The sequence below is a fragment of the Anser cygnoides genome, chromosome 5, assembly GCF_040182565.1.
Source record: "Anser cygnoides isolate HZ-2024a breed goose chromosome 5, Taihu_goose_T2T_genome, whole genome shotgun sequence".
NCBI lineage: Eukaryota > Metazoa > Chordata > Aves > Anseriformes > Anatidae > Anser > Anser cygnoides.
In genome coordinates, this window is record NC_089877.1 from 64,479,202 (window position 1) to 64,503,804 (window position 24,603).

General features: G+C 46.5%; 1 long non-coding RNA gene across 1 annotated transcript in view; it reads left to right on the forward strand.

Moving 5' to 3' along the window:
* The window catches only part of LOC106046968 (uncharacterized), a 278,491-nt gene that overhangs the window by 7,346 nt on the left and 246,542 nt on the right, over positions 1-24,603 (forward strand). Inside the window, exons 2-3 of the long non-coding RNA XR_010832089.1 lie at positions 15,079-15,427; positions 17,648-17,782. This is a non-coding gene — a long non-coding RNA (uncharacterized lncRNA). The remainder of the gene's footprint in view (positions 1-15,078; positions 15,428-17,647; positions 17,783-24,603) is intronic.

Genomic DNA, 24,603 nt, shown 5'->3' on the forward strand with positions numbered 1-24,603 from the left:
TTCACAAAATGATTTTAGTAATACAGATTAAAAATCATGTTTGTGTTTTGTTCAAGTGAGTGCTTACTTGTGGCATTCTTGAAATAAAGAATAGGTTAAAACAGCGGAGTTGCATACAATATGCTGTAATCATTATGGACTTGATGGATAAGAAAATCCTGTGTCTGAGTTGTGAATTGGGGAAACCTCAGCTGGTTTCAGTGCAACATCAATGTGCAGGAAGGAAACAGCAGCAAAGTGTAAGTCTGAAACTTTGCTTGTGTCGTTGGTAATGACCTCAAATGGAGCAGAGGAGAGCGCTGACCCCACCTCGGTGATTGTGCTGCTGCTTATCAGGCTCAATGTCAAATAAATGTTACGAAGATTTAAAGCCTTGGTGCTAAGGGTCCGACTGGAAATGCATTTCTGTTATGCATTTATAGCAGTGCGATGTTGCCTGTTAACCAAACGGAATTTAAAACACTTGAGCCATTGTGAGATGCAATTTTCATGGTCTAATACTAATTTTCATTGATCATTTTTATGACACAACCGTTGTCTCTGTAAGACTCAGCTTTTGCTGCAGACTTGATGCCACCGCAATTTGGTAATCTAATAAGCTGTGAATTACTAATGGGACAGCCTAAGGATCTCTGCTTGGCCATCCTTTAGGGCTGGTGTGCCCTGTTCATCAGCCCCCTCAGCTCGCAGGAACACCTGCTGCATTCGGAGTTCAGCTACAAAATATTTATCGAATCTGATACCGAGGTAAACTGAATTCACGCAATTGGGATCAGTGCTTTCATAAGGGGAACAGAGGTGGTGTGAACACGGCTGTACCTCAAAGGGCATTATTTTCTCACTCCCTGGAACAGATTTAATGTGAACAGTAAACAACCATGGTATATCAAATGCCATAGAGGAAACGGAAGAGGTTTTAAATCCTAGAGTGCAGGCGACAGTTTTATTGGGACACACACAGGTCAGGAAGCTGTCCGATATAGACTGGCTGGAAATGAGGAATTTATAGAAACACTGGCAGAAAATCCAGCCTCACCGATAGCTTTGGAGGTGGTCGACTCCACGCACATGACCGGCAGCACTTAATGCGCTCTCTCCATGTATATAGATAAAATCTGGGTGACAGCTGCGCTGATATAGAAGTTAAATCTCATTAATGGACACTGCATTTTCTTCTATCAGTCTGAAGTTTTAAATGCTGTCACTTACTTCAGGCTGGTGTAAGGAGGACAAGAAATGCATGCATTAAGGTTTCTCTGCTGTCACCCTTCTAGGCATAAATATGTGATAGGAACTTTTACCAGCTGGAATGGCTCTTCTGACAAATCATTAAATCTTCTTTCTCTGGAGTTAAATATTTCCTCTCTCCTGGCCCCGGTGAATGAGTGACAACTTCTCCTGGATGCTAGTCAGAGGGAAAGCAAAGGGCTGCATCCTCCCCTGGCGCATGCTGGCAGAGCTTCGTGGGTGCTGCACCAATTTGCATCGATGGCTCCTGGCCCAGTGGCTCTGAAATGCTCAACGTGAGCATTGGGTGAAAACAGCTGAATGGTTTTCAGGAAGGTGCCAGAGAGAAAAGCACGTGGTACATCCCAAACAGTCCTTCCCTTAATTAGTGCTTCGAGTGATGCCAGGCTGTACGATGCGTGTCCCATTCTTTAGGATTAATGAGCAGCTACCATTACATTTTTATCACTTACGGCTTGGCAAATATGCAGCAAAATGAAAATGCTAAGGAAAAAATACAGCTTAAAACAAGTGCTATTTACTAAAGAGATAATTGGTTACATGCAGCCTCAAGTGGAGGCATTACAGTGGCTGCTTTTAATCAGTTGTTCCAACATATGTTTGCAATCTTGATGTATCTATGGGACTATCTTGCTGTGACCATGACTAATTACACACACCAATCATGCGTTGCTTTTGGTTATAAACCAGCCATAGAGCTAGAAAATGCTGATACAGAGTGAAGCCTGGAGTTTCGCAGGGCTCCGAGTCTGTCAAATTAGTGTGGCAGAAGTCTCTGGTCCTGTGTTTAGAGCTGCTGAACTTTAACTTCTCTGTAGCATCTTCCTCACTTCAGCGGGTGTCTCCATGGACCAGGTGCTTTATTTTTCACCTGCTCTGCTCCATCTTGCTCAGCTCTGGGTTTGTCTCCTGTGCTTAGGCTTGGGATCCGGGACTGCTTAAGGCAGACATTTGCAGCTATTAAAATGTTGTCAGGGTGTGTGTGCGTATCTTTTTTTTTGTAAGGTCGAGTCCTGAAGCACAAGATTTCAGTGGAGTGATAGTCTGTGGTTCACTTAATGCTTTTTTTTGAGTAGGTCTGCTTTGTGGAAATAGGCCTAGGATTATGAGCAGTGTCTTGTGTATGTGTGCGGCACCCTTGATTGTAATGCACGCAGTAAGCGCAAATGAGAGCTTGCTGCTTATGTGCAGTGCTTTTAATATCAAAACAGATGGAATCTATCATGATCAGCTTTAGGAACAAACTAATTTAGATCCTCTCTTTTCCTTTAAATAACTTGAGGGGAAAAAAGAGGATTTATTTCACATAATCCTTCCAAGCAAAAGATTTATACATATATATGTATAAGCTTTGTTTTGTGAAGATTAAAAGCTATTAATAAAGGATCAAGAACACTGAAGCTAGCAAGTGGCCAAAGGAGAAATCCCTTCCCACAGTATTTTAGCAGCAAAAGTTGCTCAGGTATTGCAGATGCTCGTCCAAGTCCCTCTGCCTGCATGGAGGTGAGCCCCTGTGCCCAGGATGGGGATAACCGTCACTGCTGCAAAAACACCTGGTGAGCTTGTGCGTGCCTGGTCTCTTCTGCTGACCCTGAGTTAATATGTGAAGAATCGCATTTCAGCTGAGCATACGGCTGTGCATATTGTTTTGGGTTGTCTGTAGGGATTGAAACCTCTGATGAAAAAAGCAAGACCTCAAGCAGAGGCTGCTTCCTGCAGGTAGGATGGAAACCGACAGCATGCCTGTACCCCGAATTCCCGGTAGCTCAGGGAGGAAGAAAGTGTTTTGGGTAGGAGAAGAAGTGGGCAACAGAAATTGCCACGAACAGAGCCTGGAATTTAGGTTTTGTTTTCTTAATTTGGAGGAAACAGTGTAATGACTGACTCACTGGATCTAAGGCTGGGGGCTGTTGTGACTGTGGTTACCACCTTCACCTTGCAAGGGGCCAAGCCTCTGTTCTTCTTTCTCTCCCCTTTCTCTTCTTTGACCTGAAAGTATTTAGCAATTCTTACTGAGGTTTTAGTAAATTCAAGTTCAATTTTCTAATAGTTTCAAAATACATCCTTTGGTGAATTTTCTCGAAAAAAAAAATTCTTTCTTTTAGTTAGTAAGTGAGCATATAATAATGATTTAATTTTGAGGGGCCAGTAGGCATAGCAAAATCATGATCTGATTAATCTAAACTATTCAGCGCTGTGACAACTTTTTTTCCCCACATTGAATGCAAGTCCTTGGTAACACAGAAGTGGGATGCTTGAATGGATCTAGAAATTACAGAATAAGAGCATGTGCAAGCAAAACAATTATATGCCTATGGACTGAAACCCCTTCCCTCCCCGATGAATAAACCACACAATCTAAAACAGAAGAGGGAAGGCACTACCAGGCTATTTTTTCAGCTGCTCTAGGTAGGTCTCTTTTATCAAGAAAGATGTTGATCTGTGCCACCTGAGGGCATGGGGGAAGGAGGGAAGGTGTATAAAATTTTTATGAGCTTTCCCATAAACACCACGGTTTGTCTCTATTCTTCATTTTGGAAGCACTAGGGATTCATGTTTGAGTTTTGTGTTTGGGGGTCTGCAGCTTGATGCATCAGCTGCTCAGAGAAAGTGCCAATTTGGTTCTTTTAAAGGATGGTTGTGTGTATATAATCTTGGGCAGATTTATTCTTGTATTAAGTGACAACGGGTTAAATTCTCTTTCAGCTTCTCTGCTGGCCAGGGCTAATGGGATCCTATAGAATAATGATTGGAAGCAGGGTCTAAGTGAGATGTGGAGGAAGATTTCATTTCTATGGAAGATCTGAGATTCAAGAAGAGCTCACTGTTTGCTCTTTTCTTTCCCATGTGTGAAACAAATTACCTGAGAAACCTCTTGGTTTAGACTGAAAGGCAGTGCAGTAACCAATTTGAATAGATCTGCAACCCCAAACGATATAATGTTTAAGAGGAGGTTTCTCCCATACTTTGTTAAATGGAACCCACTGAGGAGAGCAGTGTGTGAACCATTCAGGGGAAGCCTTGGTGCATGCCACTTCAAAAAAGGAAAAAAAAAAAAAAGCCATGTACAGGTAGTTGTTGAAGGGAAGGTGCAGTTTCCACCTAAAGTTTAGGTGCGAGCAAGCTTTTTTATTCTTGAAGCACCCAAATTCATCTGTTGAACTGAAGTGCTGTGGCTGTCTATCTGTTGTCACCCTTGTTCTTTCAAGATGTCTTTCTGCCTGTAGGTAGGAGCTGTAATGAGTTAGAGGGGAAAAATGTTGAAGGAGTGGAAGTGAGTTCCCACTTGCAGACAGCTGCATGTCCTGCCCAACTTCAGCAGCATGGAGACATTGGCTCTGCACTGCTTTATCTCCCGCAAGGAGTTTCCATCATCTTCAAGCGCAATCCTAGGAGCTTGTGGATATTGTCTGAGAAAGGGCGAAAGCCGTGCTTTCTGTGTGCTTCTGCTGCAAAGCTTCCTTCTGGTCTGCTTGGGCTCTGGATCAGGCTTGTCATGGATTGTCCTCTCTGTTTTCTGGGTTTTGCCACTTAAGTAAGCCTACTGCTTGGGTTTTCTGAACATTGGAGCTTTACAGGGCAGGTGAGCGAAGACAACTGTACATAGAGCAAGATGTGAAAGGGGTTGAACAGAGGAGTTTGTGTGTACATACATATCTACACAGGGACTGGGAGATGTGGGGACTCTCCACCAGAGATAAAGGGTTGGAAAAAGGATCAGACTGCAGGGTGCAACAGGGAAAGGAACAAACTAGAGATGTTATCAACCAAGGGCAGGGAATAAAGGTTCAAAATATCACGTTGGCTAGAAGCGTGATGATAGTAGAGCAGATGTGCTGTGCGTGAAACAAAGCTCACTCGCTTCTGGCCTTGCTCGATCCCCGGAGCTCAGCCCCAGCGTGCGGCATTGCTGCTGCTCAGGCGGGACTGGCAGGTGGTGCTAATTAGGCTGGTGTGTTTTATGATGGTACTATTAAGCAGGGTTATTTATACCATCGTACTTCTCATTTTATCACTTGCTGACTTCAAAGCATTCTCCTTTTGGATAATGAAGCTCGATGTTTTCGTACCTCGCGATGTCCCATTACTCTGTGAAGACACCGATGCCGGTAAGGTACGGCGAGCTGACAGTTTTATTCATTGACTACTGCTAAATACTCATAGTCTGTATGGAGCTATTATGTGTTGTACTTTAGATAATGGGCTGTAAATAATAACAAAATCGAGTCACTGAATGTCCTTACAGGTGACATTAAGTTTCATGAAGATATACGTTAAACTCATGCAGAAATAATTTCCGCAAGACAGCCTTAATTTTCAGCCTCAATTTCTAAATATTGCCTATTATGTTCCTTGGCCTCTGGAGACTTCATTTTTATTCAATGATGACAAATGAAATTTCTTTTTAAGAATATCTGTTCACCAAATAGGTCTGCATGGTATTTCTGTGTTATCCTGGGAGCCCCGGAGCGGTGCCGGGGCTTTGTGTGGAGCAGCCCGCCTGGCTGCCTCATCCCCGCACAGCAGAAATGCAGGAGCTTTTCACGCTAATCGCAGAAGATTGGTGAAGGTTGCAAATCTGACCCAGGAACCCCTTTCTTTTTTTGCCTACTAAATGCTGACGGACATTCATTACCAATTCTCAGTCGGAGTTATCAGCATAATAGGTTTCATTCCCCTGGAGGGGCTTAAAAAAGGTTCACTTCCATAGGTAGCTTCACAAAGAGATCCTAACGAGAAGGAAGCCCCCTCGAAGGCTGCAATGCCAGTGGAGATGGCTGCTCCTGCCTTCCTCTGCTGAGTGGCTGGGCTGTTAGGAAATGCCACATTGCCTGAAACTGCTTGTCCTTGCCTTCACACTCGATCTTTCTTACTGTGCAACGTAAAGAGAGATCTTCAAATTGTAGCTTGTAGCAGCTCTCTGAATGGGGCTGTTGGGTTGCAGTAAGTGCAGATGCATCAAAGAATATGAAAGTAAGAGGAGGAGAAAGTAAGAGAGTAAGAGAAGGAGCCAAAAGAGCTGAGAGAGGAAAAGAGGATGTGACCATGGCCAGTGTGATCCTGCAGGCCTGGAGGTGGGTGCGGGCAGAGTGCGTGGAGCCAACGCCTCCAGCCAACACAGCAAACCAGCAGGAGCTGCGGGGTGAAGGTGCACAGAAGGGCTGTGTGTGCTTGGTGCAGGGCTGTTCTTGGGAACACAGGGCTGGAAGATCTGACCTGGTGCTGGCCTTCAAAGAAGTGTTGTCCCACAGGTCTTCTTTCAGTAGATTAATTCTCTTTTGGAGGTGCCCTGGAGAAGGAAACAATCTCATGCCTCACCCAGATGAGGAAGATCCTGACCTTGCTGACTTGATTGCAAAATTCCTCCCAGCTTCATTGGCTTCAAGATTTTACATCTATAAAGCTTCTTATATATAGGCATCTGTATGTGCAGGCACACATCTGTCTATTCATCTACACACACATTAGCACATGACACCCTTTGCCCACTGTTTTCTCTTTAACCCTGTCCTTGAGGGACCTCTGATCCTCCCCATAACTAAGTTCTTGTGCCAAACACTTGTTTACTTGCCTTTCCTTAGTGAGCTCTCTGTTCTTACAGCACTCCCTGATACTTTTCTGGAAATGCCACTGAAGGGTGCACTGAGCTCAGCCAAATGTTGCATCCTGTTTTCCCCTTGCATTCCTCATTTGATTTGATGTCATATGCTCTTTCATGCTTTCCCATCCAGAAGATCCAGATCTGATCTCATCCCATCATATCTCTAAGTCCATCCTCTCTTTCTCTGTTTTCCTTACCACCATCCCCCCCCCACTACCATGTCTTGGCTGCTCTGATGTGTTCCTCTCCTGCCTGACCGGCTTCTTGTGATGCCTTTGCCCATTCCCCGTGACAATATTAATGAGCTCTTCTGCTGCAGCCTCTTTGCCTCGCATTTCTGAACATCCCATCTTCACTTCCAAGTCATTTCAAAGCTTTTCTCCCCCCTCCATTCCTTGTCTTATCTGGTGTGTCACCCTCTCCCTTTCTCTCTGCTGGTTTCCCACGCATACTTGTCTTTGTCCCACGGGTCTCTTAGTTTCTTATGCGATGTCCTCATTTCCCAGTTAATGTAGTAGTCGCTTGTCTCTCAACTCCTTTTTTAGCCATCTTCTGCCTTTGGTACCCATAAGAAGACATGAGATAACTGCATCTTGCTGATGAAAAGGAAATGTCCAATAAGCCTTTTGTGAAATACAGCTTCTTGCAGTAGGTTTAGGTGCTGTTTCAAACGGTGAATGTCTTTGTGCTGCTGCAGGAAGCGGGTGCTCAAATGTCTTTAAAAAATTGAGAATTCAAAAAAAAAAAAACATCTCAAAAAACATTCTCTGTTTTGTGGTAGGCTCAAAGAACTGATGGCTCTGTGAAGCAGTTGAACAGCAACAGGAGAGAAGTCAGAGCATTCATCTCAATGAACAACAACCTTTGCCCGTGGTGAAATGATCTCATGAGAACAACATTTTGTGATTCCCAACTTTCTATCCACCTACCACACTTTGAAGCTAACGCTTTTGACCCTTCTGGAGCTAGGAACACACAGCGCAATCCCAGTACAGGAGAAGGCTTCTCCAGAATGTGATTACTAGTCTGTGCCTGAAAGGTATGAGAAAGTGTCCTGAAATGGTATGACCTCAGTTCTGGGAAGTCCCAAGTGGCTGAGGACAGGGTGCTCCTCCCATTCACCACATGTCAGTCTCACCCCTGCTGGAGGCCAAGCAGTGCAAACAGCAATTTGCTTTACTGTGGCTGGCGAACTTCAGTGCCTCCATGTAGAATCCATGCACGTAACGACTTCATATACATTTCCAGAAGCTAACGCCTGAGATTTGGCTCATTAAAATCCAAATGGCGTGCTAGTAAAATGAAGTCTACTGATGTACCAGATTTGTGCTCTGGAAAGTGGGATTCAGTCAGATCTCCCAGTCGTTTACGAGCAATAAATACTCAGTAGCTCTGAATACGTGCTTTCCTACTTTGTGCAGGTTCTGGAGGGAAAACCTTCCGTTGCACCCAAGGACAGCTCTTGCTAATGCTGAGGACGCTCTTGTGGGCAGCGTTTGGCGCAAGTGGCGTTAGATGTGCAGCACTGACCTGCAGCAGCCCTGGGGTTTGATGCACCACTCTTCTATGCTAACTCCCTGAAAGCAGCCGGAACAATCCACGTGCATCGTCTTGCTTGCGCATTTGTGTCCTGAGAGTGCTTCCTGCAGCTCAGCCGAATGTGCAGAGCCCCTCCGTGGAGAGGGGAGCGCCACCAGGGAATAGCAGGGAACAGCTTTTCTGCGGTGGAGCCGCCAAAGTGGCTTTGTTCCGAGTGCTTTGTTTCAGTGCTTCCTGAATAGGGATGATATTACTCACAGGCTGAAGAGCTTTGCCGTTTGGAGCGTAAGATGGTTTAGAATTGGGCCCAATTTATATGGAATGGGTTTATTTCTGCAGTAATGGCTTCTTCTAGGATAAGAGTGTTTATAGCCCTTCCCTTTGGAATCGTTGTCTCTCTGACTAGACTGTCTAGACAGCTCAGTTTTCAGGCATATTCACCACGCCGTGCCTCTACAGTGGGTAATAATATGTCAAAGCCATAATATTGCCAGCTAAGGCAGGCTCTGAAGGGGGAAGTGATTCTGGCTCTTCACTTGAGAGGGAGGAACAGAAAAAGTCCAGCTCCTGTTACTGCTGTGCAGGAGGGGAAGGTCCAGGGTCTGCTGCTCTTGCAGTCTGCAGATGGGGGGCTCTCAGGTCCGTCACCCCCTTAAATGCATGCTCCTTTCCTCTGGAGCACTGCAGGAAGGAAAAGAGCAGGGAAGCTTTCAGTTGTCTACTTCAAATAATGCATTATTTAAAATACATTTCCTTCTTGGGGAAATAGCTGGTGATCATGCTATGAGAACAGTTGCCCTCAAGGAAACGGAATAAGCTTTTCCTACCAGTTTTGGATTCCAGGTCGGACAGAAGATCTTGATGAGCCTGATCTTGTTTTGTGTGCCCTTTCCTTCAAGGACACTTAAGAAGCATGGAGTGATTTGCTGTGCATGACCTGACCCAGCTGAACACCACTGTGAGGTGGTGGGTGATGTTTTCCCATGCCTTTGAGTTCTGTAAGTGCATGTTTTTACTCCTTTGACAGCTTGGTGAGAAAGAAGAATATTGTAGAGGCATAATTATTTCCAAGTAGGTGCCCACTGTGCCCTTCTGCACAGCCTTTGTGATTTTAGGGAGTGTTCAAATAACTTCTTTTAGCTCATATTAAAGACATTTGGAAGTGAATCATAGAAGACACTATGCAAATAGATTTTGGAGGAAAGCTCCTGTTTTCTAGACTAACAAAAATACATCGCACAACCCTATTCGCTTAATCACGGATCCAAAGTTTTTAACACCTGCCTCAGGATTTCTGCACTTCCCATGAAAACGACTAGTTGCATTTAACATTTGCAGGCCTATGACCTGCAGACTCCTTGGGGAGAACAGAAATGTCCCAAAACGTTTGGATACTAGCAGTGGACTCTTGGCTGTAGAGGAGGTTGCAGTTTAGAGTGCACACATGGGCTGAGTTCCCAGTGCTCCCTCAGTACATAGTGGGGGAAAAAGTAGCTACAGCTGAGATATATCCCCCTTTAGGCACCGGAAAAGTGGATGGTAATACTGGATGTGGTTTCTGCTTGGATATAAGGTGTACATCTATCTATATGTACTGTGTAGGGCTGATGGCAGCCTTAGCGCAGTTACTGGGCCTGGGGTTGTTGGGAACCTGGGAGAGATTTGAAGGGAAGTCATGGGAACATCCATCTATTCTGGGTCACTGACTCCAGTAGCTCTGCCAAGGAGACTGGCACATAATCCCTTTCAGAAAAACATCGGACTGTAGGTTTAGACTCTACTGCTCTTCAGGGAGGCTGTTGCAGCATCTCTGCTTTGATGGCTAAAAACTTTAATTTCCAGATTAACTATATTTACAGGCGCTTTCAGACCACTTGTTCTTATGCCCAAATCACTCAGTTTTAAATGCATATTGTTTTTCTCTATCAGTGATGTTATGAGGTTGTTGAGGCTTTGCTTTGTACTGAAAAGCAAAAGAAACGCTTGTGGAGGCTTATAGCTAAAATGAGGTGGAGGTAAGACTTCAGGGCATCTCAATATCTTGTTGGGAACCCAAACAGGTATTCAACTGAAATATGGCACTTCCTTTGATCTGGGACACACGGACCTGAGTTGCTGAGGTCCTCTCTGATGGTCTCCCCTGGCCAGCTCTCCTGTATGCAAGGCAGAAGCAGAGGCAGTGTCCTGCTGCTTAATGATGCAGCCAAAATCTCTCAGAGGTTTCTTAAAGTTCAAGCACTTCTCAAACAAATATCTAGTGTTTGATTTTGGTTACCAGCAGAGATGGTGCTGTTGCCCAGCTATCAAGCCTCTGCCCATTTAAGGAGTACATTAACTGAAGGATATACATAAATCCCTTTTGAACAGAATCAAACCCACAGTGATTACACAAACCCAGTCATCCGCTCCCTCACATCCCCTGGGAGCACCAGCATCTGGCATTGGTGCCTGCTCTGAGCAGAGATGCTCTCGCAGCCTGCAAACCGTCATCCTGTGCTACCTCTCTGAGTAATACCAGGGCTAAGGATTGATCTGGCCCCTGCTTAATGTTCTCTTAGTGAAAGTAATCAAAAATTTCCAAAAGTAAACCAAATCAAGCCAATTAAACTGTAATGTGATCAAGGCTTGACTGAGGTTTATCATCTTTTCCATGGCTTGAAATGCTGGCAGCTGGATGAATGCAGCAGCAGTGATGAGTGTGCATGTGTTAGATGGGACTTGACTTAATGCACAGATCTGTGTGAGTAACCCAAAGCAAAAAAAAAAAAGGCATGTTTGAGGTTTCTTCATTTGTTTTCAGCTTCTCAGGGGATGTGAAGTCCTGGACAGTTTGTGGCTGTGGTCCAGGATGGCTTTCAGACCTAATGCCCTTGAAGCAAGGGCTCTGTTCATCTCAAGGAGGTTATAAGTAGTATTCATGGTGGTTTGGGCAACAAGGAGGATTTTTTTTTTCCAGGTCATGTAACTGTATACCTACTGTATGTCCAAAAAGAGCTGGTACAGAGTTCTGTATGGATGGAGCGAGTCTGAAGTAGGGCGTCTTCTGTATCTTGATGAGAAATGGTTGCACCTTCCCTTGCTGCAGGATGCCTACAGCTGGGTGCCAAGCTATATGTCAATTGTATGGCCCTATTGCACCCCTCTGTGTAGCTGAATGGGGCAGCCAACAAAACAGACTTCGACAAACAACATGCATTGTTTCATCTGCGTTTCTTGTGCCTTCAGGAGTGAGGAAGGTAGAGAAGGTATTTCAGAAGCTTCCCTGAAATTAGGGAATCCCTTCCCCTTCCTAGTGTTTTGTGTTGTAGATGGATATATTTTAGTTTACATTTTGAGGGTGCCTTTAAAAAGGAAAGGTAGCGGACGGTTTTTATCAGAATAAGGAGGCTGAGATCCCTTACAATGCAAAATCCAGACTTACAACACGACTTCCTCCACAGCCTCTGAGCATGTTGCTGTTTAATTGGAATAGACTGCGCGGAAGTGTGTGGCCTTCTCATTTTGAAGGACAAACGTGTTTTTGTTTGAGCCTGAGTAAGGCTACAGCTCGTGATGTCCCACACACGTGTGCAGAAGTCACCTGCCTGCTGGTGCCCCTTCCAGGCCAGCAGCGGCTGTGCCAAGAACCGTGCAGGCACGAGGAATTGCCGGCTCTGAGCACAGTCATTGTGTCAGGTTGGTGTCAGGGGTGAGAGAAGCTCAAGGTGATGGTATTGAGTCCATACGCAGTGCAGGATAGCTGTGTGTAGGGTCTGTCCTACAAACATCCACCGAAGCCTGCTGAGGACGCTGTGTGCGTTGGTCTTGATGTGCAGCCTCTGGCCCCTCCCTCCCGTCTGGTACCTCACCGAGCTTCTGGGGCATCTTCCATCTGTGTCGGGCACCTCACTTACGGCTTCTCATGTCTAAAATTAGCTCTGTGTTGGAGGAGGGTTGGCTTTCAGCTCCTAGTTCCTTAAATACCCTCCAGAGCTATGGCTGTGAGACATTAACAGAAATTAGACCTGTCAACTGCAGACAGGCTGAGCATTACCAGGAGTCCAATAACTTGGATTAACATTTATCTGCCAGAGATGCTCTGGGTTGTCTGAGTGCCTTCCCTCCCTTGTGCTCATCTTGGTGCCCAGAATATGTAGGAGACAGCTTTGCCCTTCACGGGCAGTGACTCGATGTGCAGAAGGGCCCATTCCTCCTTTCCCAGTCCTGTTATCCTGAGGAATTCAGTGCCTTGAATGAACCACTGGCAGAAAGAATTGTTTAAACTTGATCAGTGTTAATTTCTTCGATGTTTATTGGTATAGAAACTAGAGTGAGTGTCTCCTCCTGCCCAAACGGCCACCCAAAACACTGGGTTGGACGCTTGGCATAAGGCTTCCAGACGAATTAGGTGATGCTGAAAGGGTTCAGCAGCTCTAAAAGACTGGGGAGAAGTCCAGCCCCAGGAAGACCTTGCGCATGTGATGGTCAAGTGGTGATGTGGAAGAGGCAAACTTCGTTTTTTTCCAGGAAACAAACCCATTTTTCTGAGATCCCTGGATAGAGTTCTGACTCTGGGCTTTGGGCTTGACAAGGGCAGCTCAGGAAAGAGGGAAAAGATGCTGCAGCTTTCTCCACTTGTGCATTGCTTGGGGATATGTGGGACTGTTCAGTCCTGCCAAAGTTGTGGTAACACTAGGTGTGCCCTGAGCAAGTCTTTGGGAACCAAGAAGTCTTTAGTGATTAAAACAGCCAGTAGAAGGTCTTTGCTCCTTTTTGGCTGTGCGGTGGATGTATGAGCATTATGAAGATCTGCAAGTTGGATTTCTCTCCTGTTATGCAAGCAGAAATCTATTCTAGCCCATGTTTACTGGAGTGAAACTGCTCTCTTCAGCTTGATACTGGTTGTTCTTCAGTCCTATTCAATCTTCAGTCCTATTCAACTGCCCCATATTTCTGTATTAACTGTATTTTTTAAGTATACTTCTATATTTCACACTTCAGAACTTGTAGTGAGCATGCAGAGCAGGGAGCTTTGCCAAATAAAATATTAGCAAATTGCTGAATGTTCTTGAATGGAGGCTGGGATCAGTTTGCAGCGCGGTTCTTGAAATCTGACGGCTCTTGGAGGTTTGCAATAGCCAGAAGCGCGTGTGGAGCACAGCTCCAGCGTGTGCTGCTGCTACTGACTGATCATCTCAGCATGCCCTAGTCCCTTGCAATGCACTTGACAGGTATTCCTGTTCCTCCTAGTGAGTGATTAATGTCTTGTCCCATGCAGCCCACCACAGGTGTTTGCTTCACGAAGCTTCGTAGGGATAACAAGGCCTCAGACACCTAGAGGGAATTGTTCTGGGGTGGAGCAGTGGAGCTCTGGGTAAGTCCTTGAGTCTCTCCTGTGTGGAAGGGAAGGAGAGGGTGTCCTGTCCTGGCTGGCAGCTCAGGGGCAGCTCTTGCTGCCCAGCTGCTTCCTTATTCATCCAAATATCCGAGGGCTTTATGGCCATTGCTGCCAAACTGTGTTGGGCAGGAGACCGTTGTCAGCTGTCCTGTGAGTTCCTGTGCACCTGCGTCACCCAAGTTGTAACTGGGAAGCACTGGATGAGCTGAGATCGAAGTTGTTGCTGTTGCTTTACAGCCAGCCATCCCGCTTGGTTCTCTGCGGAGAAAACTGTTAGTGCAAGCCAGGTTATTGCTCTGCAGGGATAAGGAAGTCTGGGCCGGGTAGGTGCACTGGCTTTCTGCTGCAGTCCCCATGCATTTGAAGATATTTTAGTTCTGGAAAGTATCCAGATGTGCTCTAGGGCAGCAAGATTTGCTTGTTGATCCACTGCCTCGTGCAGGTCCCCGAGAGGCAGCTGGGGCAGAGGTGGAAGGGTCAGAGGGGCTGTGCCAGGCTAGGTGGCAGTTGAAGTGGCCTTCTTAGTGCTGAGTTGACACCGCCTGGAATTGCAGGAAGCCTCACAACGTTGCAGCAGTGCAGACACAGTCCCCCAGTTCCCCAGGCGCATCTTGCTGCTCCATCTTTTAAGGCTGACTGAAAACATTGCTGGTGGGAGTTGTTTTCATCCATTTACCAAGGGTATCCTCAGTGGGGAAAGCTGATTTTTGTGAGTGCTCAGTGTAGATGGAAGGAACTAATTAACTGGAATTAACTGGGATGCTCACATAAGCGTCTAGGAGCTATTTTTGAAAAGATGAACACTGCACTGGGGGAAGTTAAGGTCAGAAGTACAGGAAGAAGTTGATACGAGAAGAACTGATAAATCTGCTGGTGGTGAGGGCTTGCAGTAACCCATCCACTCGCTGAAAAACAGGCTCCTCTTTGAGTCCGATATCCAGGACCGTGAGCTCGCTCACTCCTGAAAAGCACTTCACCAAAACTCTGCGTGGATCATGGCACGGTGAGCATGGGCGGTGGTGTGTGTCTGAGCCTCTGTTCTACAGAGGTGGTTAACAGTTCCCTGTTCGAGCTGAACTGAAGGTAAGAAATAAATTGGTCCTCTCCACAGACAGTCAGAGCCTGCCGGGGGGTCCCTCAATCACCTTAGCATTGGGAAGGGGACTTGCTCCTTTCCCGTGCCAAGAGGTGACACAAACGGACCCCGTGCCTTGGCCTCTGTGCTGGGGATGAGGGAGGATGACGAGTGTGGCTGGTGGGGGAACACGAAGAAGCCTTTTCTGTGCTGACATCATCAACAATCTCTCCACAGGGATCCCAGGGCTGTACCTACCCCAAAAACCTCATCCACCCGTTGAAGGCAGCAAGAAGGATTGCCACACCGACACCGATGCTCTCTGTGGGGCAGGCAGCCGTGCTCTGGGGACAGCCGCAGCATCGTACAGTGACCTGAGAGCCTGCTGGAAGCCAGCGGGAGAGGGAGCAGTGCGTGTGATCTGGAGGGGTGTTGCAAGAGTGACCGGCGTGATGGAGAGCATCCCTGTCACGCTGAGCTCTCAGGATGTTTGGGTAATCCTAAAAGACTGCTTGGAGAAGCGGAAAGACGCAGGGAGATGAAGAAACCAGGAGGCTGGCACAGCTGGCTGTGGGAATGATCAGAGGTAAAAAGCTCTCACAGAGGAAAAGCAGATTCTTGAAGGGAGAGGAATGTAGAAAAGCAAACTAGACATGGTGAGGAGGAAAAAAGAAATGTGCTCTGTGATGTCAGTTTTGGAAGACTCTAGGTTTTGCTGGTACTTGCAGGCTTTCAAAACTTGCTTTGCTGTCTCTGCAGCAAGGGATTTGCTGAAGTGACAATCACACTGGCTGCAAAACGCGCAGTTAAAGCTCTGTGTGGCCCTAACAAGCTGTGGCTGCCGGGACGTGAAAACGTCCTATTTTCTGGCCATGTTTGGGGTATTCCAGAAGGCTGATGCCTGTTGTGGATTATTAAAGCCAGTGAATACAACGTCCCCCATTTGTGTGACCAGAGTTCTGGTAGAAATTAGGGAATGGTTGACCCATGCCACTGTAGCCATGGGAAAGATGCTGGAGAATATTATTGTTTTCTAAGCAAAATCATCCAGAAAGGCAGTAGAGATGGCAGCAGAGGTAAGAAGGCAGTAGAGATGGCAGCAGAGGTAAGGAATGACACTGGCAAAGGCTGGCATGATCAGAACTCCTCAAGAAGTATTGTTGAGGAGAGTAAAGACCAAAGCAGAGACAGCTGAGCCATTCAAGAACACTATCTCTTATGTGGCTTGGAGCAGATAGCTGAAATGGGGAGATTTGGGTTCTGGCTGCTACAGGCAGTTGTCTAATCCCTCTATTCCTGGGCTACAGCTATGGCAGTTTAGGTCAGTAATACTTTTCCACCTCTTTTTCAAAGCATTTTTCCAATCCCTGGCTGTGATGTGATGCAACCCTAAAGGTAGGGGGATAATTATTCAGCTGCCTATCTAATCTGTTTGATCTCCCTCGTCTAATCTCCATTATCTTCAAAACCAGGCAATAGGTGCTTTTGATGCAGCCTGTGATCAGAAGCCACGCACAGAAAGCAGAAAAGTAGGGCACCTGGCCATTTTCAAAGTGAAACTGCAGTCTGTTCCTCGACTGCGTCCTGATCAGAAGCAGGCTTTTTCCATCTACAAATGGACTTTCATCTCCCTTTCTCCCTACCCGTCATAACAAACAGCTTTTTTTGGTGAAGTTGTCATGGCTGTTCAAAAGGCTGCTGTGTTAGAAGTCCTGGGATGAAGAGACGGTATCTGGGGATTGCCTGCGAGAGCTGTGTTTAGTGTGGGCTTGAGAGGTTTTGCTCTTGCGCTGCAGTTTTAAAAATGCTTGTGGGGTAAAACATTTTGATCAATTATTATGATAATGACACGAGAGTGTGGAATTATGAGCATAATTATAATTACCATTTTTATGCACAGTTAATTAATCATAAAATACTACATCATAGAATTTTTCTGTTTAATGAAATTCATTATAGAGGCCCCCGAAGCCCTAAATTTAACATTAAACAAATTAAACCTGTGTCCGGGGTTAGGGCTATTAGCACAAATGTGGCCTTGGATTAGTTGCTCCAACAGGACTTGGCGAGCCATTAGCCAAAGGAGCAACCCTTCCTGACCACAGGTACCTGCTCCAGAGGGAGGCGAGCTGGGTTTTGGCTACCCCGGTGTTATCTCGGTGTAGCTCATGTGCTAGTCATTGAAAGGGCTGAGTCGGTGAGCCTCGAGCCCAAGGGTTTGGAGGAGAGCTTGTGCTTGCAGCAGGAGGCTGCTTTCCTCAAGGTATCGGAGCTAAGGGCGCTGGAGGGAAACCTTCCCTCACCTTACTGGGGATAACTTCTTGTTCGTGGTCTGGGTTTCAGCTCTCCCCTCGCAATGTCATGCGAAGAGAGCAGAGTGTGGAGGCGTGGTTAGCTTGCCTTGCAGAAACACTTCTACAACTAGATATTGAACTTTACCAGTGCTGCGTATCAAAGACTTATGAGGCACCTCCTGGAGCATGCTAAGGGTGTGAAAAGTCCCAGTGTTTTCAGCTGCCCTTCTTTGAAAGGGGTAAGGTTAAGTTTTGGGATGGGAAGGCCAGTTGGCAGGAGATGGCAACCAGCATCACCGTCATTGCTTTTTGGTTATATTTCTTCCAAAGAACTGTACTAATTCAAGTAGGCTGTAGATCATACCTCACACAGCAGCAAATTGGATGGGCGTCCTCTGTCTCTGTGTTCTTGTCCTCTTGAGGTAGGTGCCAGTAGGCAGGAGACTGTCCACAGCATCATTCACCAGTGTGGCTTGGGATTAAAGTTGTTTTTTCTTTTTTTTCCTCTCCAGGCACTAGTGCCATATTGCACCTCTGCACGTGGCTGTGTTGGTCCGTTACAGCTCTTTGCTGGAAGGCAGCTGGCATCCAGGTAGCTCCACTGGAGGTGTCTGCAGTGAGTGAAGCAGCAAACGGGCCACAAAACAGTGAGTTGCTGAGCGGGAAACTTAATTTCTGATTTGGGAACTAATCCAGCCGAAGAACAAGTGTCGTCTTCCCTTGTGTTTAGGCGTGGGTAAAGCTGTGTCCGAACCTGGGCTAGTTTTCTAGGTGCCTTTGTCACTGCAGACCCAATTCCCTTTGCCTGTCCTCCCCATTACAGGGCACAAGGGGGCAGCCCCGTTTCCAGATCCATTTGGTTTTTCTCGTCCCTGTGTGCTGCATAAAGCTCTGAAGTGAGCACGTTTGGAAGATTCCGTTTGGTTTTGTTTTTACTGGTGTCTTTCTAATGGAAAGAGCTCTTTGGAGGTACTAAATTATCAATTTTCTCACAGGTACCCAGAGTGCTGATTGTTACGGTTGTTTTTATTGATGTCTGGTCTGGAAACAGATTGCAGGTTTTGTTGTTTTTAATATAACGTGACATGTCTCAGCATGCAGCCACAGTAATGTGATATAACGGGAAATTGCCCTGTTCTGAAAGTACAGCCGTGGGTTATTGCCCTTTGGCTGGAAGCAGGCTTCATTTTTTTCTCCTTTGCGGTTCTCAGTCAAGGCAGGTAACTCAAACCTTTGGCAAATTCTGTGTATGAAGCTGCATCGTTGTAACACACACCAGTACCATACTAATTCATATCTGTGGGTATCCAAAACCCAGCTCGCTCCTGTTTTGGCAATCCGATGGTATATGATACAATATCTGATAGGATGCTTAGAGTCAGCTCAAGCTTTCTTCCCTGCCTCAGGAAATCTGGTTTTGTCCACTTAAGATTTTTTGGGCAGCAAAGCTAAACTTATCATGGTTGCAAAAGAGATTTTGAGGTGAAAATGGGGATGTTTGGGAGCTGGGAAGTGCCAGTGGTTATTGGGGTGGCTGCAAGGTGTCTGGGGGGGAGCAAATGTGGCGGTGGGGGCAGCAGCGAGGGAATGCTGGAGGAAGAGAGCTGACAGCAGCTGGAGTCTGGACGAGATGAGGGCAGGGAGAGACCTGGAAAAGCATCTGTGGAGCTTTGGAGGCCCAGCGGGCTGGGATCAGGTACTCGGGGTGCTCAGCTTTGCCACCCACTGCCTCTGAGAGGAGGGAAGAGTGCTGTGGGGCCAGCTCGGTGCAGTGCTCGGCTGTCTTGAAGCCAGCACATATAATTGCTGATCTTGCACTGGCTTTTGCGAGCTGCAAAAGAAAATGAGTTGTTAGCATCTGTCCTTTCACAGTTCTACTGAATTCTTTTGCATTTTTTTCTCCATTGCACCAGAAGGGGTGCACCGATTCCTTCTCGGAAAGGAGAGGGAAATGCTGAGCCTGTGCTGTTGAACCCGATGTCTAAACCTCTGTGTTTTCCAGTCAGTGACAAGCCAGAGGCCGTGGAGGATTGCTGGCACCTCCTCAGGGCAGTGCAGTCTGTCTGTCCTACCTGCCCCCAGCTGGATGGGCTCAGCCTGGATCCCGTTGGTGTGAGGGGATGGGGTGAGCATGCAGAGAGCACTAACAGTGCTGCCATGTGCTTAGAAGCACAGGTGTGCTGGGGACGCAGGTGGCACATGCCTGAGGCTGCCTTTGCCTGCATGAACCTGATATTTGTTGTCTTTTTAACCCAGGGTTACCAACGAAACAAAGATTAAGTGACTGTTTGCTCTTGCTGTGCTCCTGCCTGTCTCTCTGTCCCTGCTGGTAACTGCTGTGCTGTTTGGCCCTAAGATGCGATGTCGTTAATTCTGAGAAACAGCACCTGAATGGGAGAACAGGATCCTAGCAGGTTGCTCATTTGTGGAGCTCCCATTTTATTGGGCAGCAGGACATGGTTTGCTGTGATGCTGTAGGAAATGTGCGTAAGTAATGCATCCCCTGTTGGGTTGGTGGGGGAAACAAAGTCCTGGCTGTGCATGCAGAAGCGGTTGCCTACATGTTGCATCAACCTCCTTGTTTTTAAAGTGAGTAATGCAATGCTGTCAAAAAGCATAAGGATGGCTTCTCTACGAGACAGCCCTGCACTTCAGGGGTAGGGTATCCATGGTCTATCCAGGGAGTAGATGTTGTTGGAGTAAAAGGAGCAGCTGCTGCTGCTGACTACATTCACGGAGTACTCTGCATTGCTCATAAGGAGCAGAGCATCCCTCGTAGGGCTGAACCGCAGCCCGCTCCGTGCTGCCTGGGTGACAGGAGGAGTGCTGGCTGTGAAGAGGATCTTCCTTCAAAAATGTTTACGGTGAGCCTGCTCCTTTACGCTGAAAACATTTTTGTTTCATATTCTGGGTTTTATTTTTAGCTGCTCTGCCGTGAAATCTGTCTCACTTAAATAGACCCCGTTCTCTGTTTTTGGTGTGCTTCTGGCATAAAGTCAATAAACTTATTAAAGAGGAATCTCTGGAGAATTTCACAGAACTTTCTGAGATTGACAGCAGGTGGAACAAATGCATTGCAGGTTATATTTAAACGGCACTGATTTGAGGCAAGTGTTCATGTAGGAAACGAACTCATGGCTATTCCCAGCTGAGCACTTATGCCCACAGACAGGGGGTGCTGGAAGGGGCAAGGAGCCCCCCGCTCTGTGCTCCGGCACCATGGTGTGGCCAGCTGGGTTCCTGTTGTTCCCAGGGGTTGGTGATAGACTTCGTTCAGTGCAGTGCTGGAATATGGTGTGATAGGAGCTGAAGTAAACCTCCTGATGACCCCAGTCCAGTGGGAATACCTACAGGAGAAAGACAAACACTTGAACTTGCAGCTTATTCTTCAAAGTAGAGCTATAAAACCTTCTAAAGGCATCCGGAGAGGTAAAAATTTATAGCTCTGAATATAAAACGTCCTAAATTCAAGTGAGATACTGACTTCAAGACAGTTTTTTTCCCCCCACTGTGAGCTCTTTCAGCATCATGTATGCTAACTTCTTGCCTTTCCTGGTACTGCAGAAAAGGTGCTCGTCATTTCTGTACTCTGTTACAGGTGCATTTTCCCCTTAGATTGCCTAATTGGTTTATATAATTAACTTAAACCTGGAGCAATTGTTCCTAATCTGTGCTTAGCTTGAGGTTTTCAGCCTGTGTCACACTTGAAAAGAAGCTTCTGGGCCTGTGAGTGTACTCATTACACTTTCAGCTGCATCCAGTTGATTAAATACTAGGTGCTGCTTCCTTCTGGAAACCTTGTCTCTCTAATAAATCTTCAGAGGCATAAAGCAGAGATTCTGCACATCCTAATGCACGTTGCGCAAGGAGCGGGGATGCTGAGGCTGTACCGTTGGTTGCGTTAGGAGCTGGTAATAGGGTTTGATGGACCTACACTGACAGCGTTCGGGAGCTAAAGGAAACAAACTGTGCTGGCAGTTTGCATTTTTCTCTTACAGGGGACTACGGCGATTTCCCTGATATTGCTGCACTGGCATGTGAAGCAAAGCTGTCTGTTATCACTCATGCTTCAAGTGCTGAGAGAAACTTTAGAGACTGCGATCATCTTCTATTCAGGAGCAGAGGTAGTTCTTGCTGTGGGAAATCTCCCTGGGAAATCAGTCTCTGAGATCTCCCAGCTTCTCTGCCAGAGGTGTTCTGCTGATTTGAGGGAAAAGAATCGTTCTTATAAATAAATCCTGCGGCAAGCTTCTGAGGTGAGGGATGCCTGGGAAAAAGGTGTGTTCTTGGAAAAGTGAAAAAAAGCGCAGGCAGTGATGGGGTGGGGGAAAGCATATTGAGCCACCCTATTTGTGAGGAGAAGACTAAGGCTCTTGTTTTAGGGGAAGGGCTGCTCCTGGCCTAAGGGTGGGAAGGGAGCTCCTTTGTCAACACCCTTTTATTTGCTTTTGGGGGCAGAGATGGCTTTGTTCTGGGGAGTGAGGTAAGGCACATCCCCTTGTTCACCTTGTGTAGTGCCTGCATGGCCCCAGTGTGTGATGTCCAACATGGGTGGGTGCCTCTGTTTGAGGCATAGTTGTGTTTTGCAGTAGTCACAGCTCTTGGTGCCAGTACTTCAATATCTACTGGGCTGTGTTGTGGTCTGCTGCAGGGTGAAGGTTGCTGGGTGCATAGGAGCTGCAGATCCATGCAGGGGGCTCCTCTGGCGATGTGACCACTTCCAGCTCCTTCCTGCTGCCAGGTTTCTTTGCAGCGCGGTGCTCCTCCACACCGTGCAGCACTTCAGCGGGGTTGTGAGCCTGGCACACAGGGGAGGCCAAGCTGGGGTTCACAGATGTTGCACTGCAGCTTGTGGACAGATTTCCTTTGACGTCTTCTGTTCAAAAGAGCTTCAGGTCCTTCTTGCAATGGCTGGTGGCAGATGTTGACCTCAGGCTGGGACTGGGCAGCCCACAGGGGTTAGAGCAGCCCTGTGGGCCCACATGGGTGCTCAGGAGAGGAAGATGTAGGTGTGCTTTAAAATTGTTCTAAATGTACCAAAAGAAAACATTTTTTACCTTAACTTCCTTCCAAACAGAAAAATGCCATGATAAACATCCTTGTTCTTCACCAAAACGGTCAGCACATTTTTCAACCTTCCCAAAATGTATTTTGGCACTGAAGATGAATGCAAATAATTTCCATGTATAACATTTTTATTTTCTGGGGGAAACAAACATTGCTTCTGCGAAGGGAAGCCTAACTTGAAATCGTCTCTTTGTATACACTGAGCATGAAGGCCAGTACTTCATAATACTCACAGTATTGGTAACTTGGCAACTTTTAAATCATGAAAGATTTACATAAGTGCTGCAGAGTTGGAAATGTTTTATGACATGTTCATTCACACTAAATCAGGCTCTGCCTTTTTAGAGTTTTCTTTCTAGACAGTTATGCAAATGCAAAAAGACAGGAATGGATTTAAAATGATTTTCAGCACTGGAAGATTAGCAGAAAGTGACAGACTGCCACAAAACACTGCCATCTCTGCTCCTGCAGACTTCCAGCCCTGGTAGGGATAGGATGGGCAGCAAAGAGAAGGAGGAAGAGATTAAGGGTTTTAGTTTTCTTGTCATTATTGGAACCTTTATGTGCTTGGGTGGGATGATGAGTCTGTTTCTGCAAAGTGGCTGTTATGAAACCATAAGGGTTATACAGAAACCAGGTTCACGCTTTGACCGATCCTGGTATGTAACTTCTGTAGTTGAGCGAGCTGGGGGTGTTCAGCCTGAAGAAGAGAAGGCTCCAGGAGACCTCACAGTGGCCTGCCAGTGCCTAAAGGGGCTGCAGGACAGCTGGGGAGGGACTCTGTCAGGGGGTGTGGTGACAGGACAAGGGGTGATGGCTTTAAATTGAAAAAGGTAGGTTCAGATTAGATATAAGGAGGAATGTCTTTACTCTGAGGGTGGTGAGGCTGCCCAGAGGAGCTGTGGATGCCCCATCCCTGGGGGTGTTCAAGGCTGGGCTGGGGGCAGCCTGGTCTAGTGGGCCCATGGCAAGGAGCTGGAATTAGATGATCTTTAATGTTCCTTCCAACCTAAACCATTCTATGATGACTCTTTACCCATCCTTAACTGAAAACGAACTAGGAAACTTCTCCTTGAGGAAACTTCTCCTTGGATCCTGCAAAGCATCTACACTGATAACTCTTTCTTGTTTAAGTGGCTGCACTTATTTGCTGCCCTGGATATAGGGAGTTGAACTAGCTTCTACCACGTGATGGGCACAGGGCAGAATTACCCTGTCCTGTTGCTGTCCCACCCCAAATCCCCCAAATTGGCAGTGCGGTGTTGAATACCCCTCACCAAAAAAGATATTTCTCAGAACCCTGAAAAGCTCAGCTCTCCCTATGGTCTTTTAAAGGCTGCATTGCCCATTGTATTTTCTATGTGCTTTCAACTTGCATGCATCTGCAGTTCTTAATGGATGATTAATTGGCTTCACGTAAAAGATAAATTCATGGAAATAACCTCCTGTGTCAGAGCCCTGCACCCTGCCGAGGTAGGCTACTCATCATACAATCCCCTAGGATGTCTGATATAATTTGCAAAGAATAATGCCTAAAAGGACTCGAGTTGATAGGGTCTGGTCTCTGTCACCAGCCTGGCTGTCCATGACTCAGGTGACATGCTGAGGACAGAGGTATTTGTTCTTGCAACCTTCACTTTGATTTATGAGTCCTTTGCTGTACAATCATAGTTTCTCTGAAGGCCAAAGAAACTGAAGAAATCCAGAATAGCCCCATAGATAATTGGCTTTTGAATTGAATTCTTTGTCAAATTTTTGTTTGGGACCTACTCTGGCCACCTGAGTCACTGTTTTGCTTTGAAAGTCATGATATATATATATGTATGTATGTATATGTATATATATTTAAATAGTCACCAAATAATAATAGATGTCAGAGCGTTCCTATTTTCTTTGGAGTACACTTACATAGCTTTTACAGGGCTCCTTTGGCAATGGTCAGTGTGTGTGTCCATTAGCCTAGCTCAACAGGGAACTTTGAGGAAACCCTAAAAGCACAAGATTTTTGCCTTGTGTTCCTACAGCAGCTAGCACTGGGAGATCCTGGCTGGCCACAAGGCCTGGGGATTGTTGTGCTTCTTGAGAAGTTTTCCTCACTTTCAGGACGCTTTCTGTTCCCGGTCTGCTTCCTACCTCACACGCCTCAGAATCTGCAAGATTTCTCCCGTGTTTTCAGAGAGTTGTGTTGCCAATCTCCAATCGTGACTTCATGAATTACCCACTCCTCCAGTACAAGTTAAATCTCTCAATGCTGATGTTTCACCAACCTGCTGCAGTCCAGACTGGTCTCTCTGTTCCTGTCAAGTCCTTGCCTCTCTCTCCGGTATCTCTTCATGGGCATCCAGCTCTGGGCTCAAACTCACCGAGTGTGACACCAGCTCTTTGTCCACTGCTCCAAGCC